Source organism: Rhincodon typus, chromosome 6 (assembly GCF_021869965.1).
Source record: "Rhincodon typus isolate 14 chromosome 6, sRhiTyp1.1, whole genome shotgun sequence".
Lineage (NCBI taxonomy): Eukaryota > Metazoa > Chordata > Chondrichthyes > Orectolobiformes > Rhincodontidae > Rhincodon > Rhincodon typus.
The window spans coordinates 94,441,027-94,441,378 of record NC_063337.1 but is presented as its reverse complement, the minus strand read 5'-3'; the positions used below and the strand labels follow the sequence as shown (position 1 = coordinate 94,441,378).

At 64.5% G+C, this 352-nt stretch overlaps 1 protein-coding gene across 1 annotated transcript in view; it reads right to left on the bottom strand.

Annotated features, from left to right (window-relative positions):
- LOC109918807 (vitamin K-dependent protein S-like) overlaps positions 1-352 on the bottom strand; it is a 10,147-nt gene that overhangs the window by 5,380 nt on the left and 4,415 nt on the right. The gene's annotated exons all lie outside the window — the stretch shown is intronic.

Genomic DNA, 352 nt, shown 5'->3' with positions numbered 1-352 from the left:
GCGCAGCGCTCCCTCAGTACTGACCCTCTGACAGCGCAGCGCTCCCTCAGTACTGACCCTCTGACAGTGCAGCGCTCCCTCAGTACTGACCCTCTGACAGTGCAGCGCTCCCTCGGTACTGACCGTCTGACAGTGCAGCGCTCCCTCGGTACTGACCCTCTGACAGCGCAGCGCTCCCTCGGTCCTGACCCTCTGACAGCGCAGCGCTCCCTCAGTACTGACCCTCTGACAGCGCAGCGCTCCCTCGGTACTGACCCTCTGACAGCGCAGCGCTCCCTCGGTACTGACCCTCTGACAGTGCAGCGCTCCCTCAGTACTGACCCTCTGACAGCGCAGCGCTCCCTCAGTACTG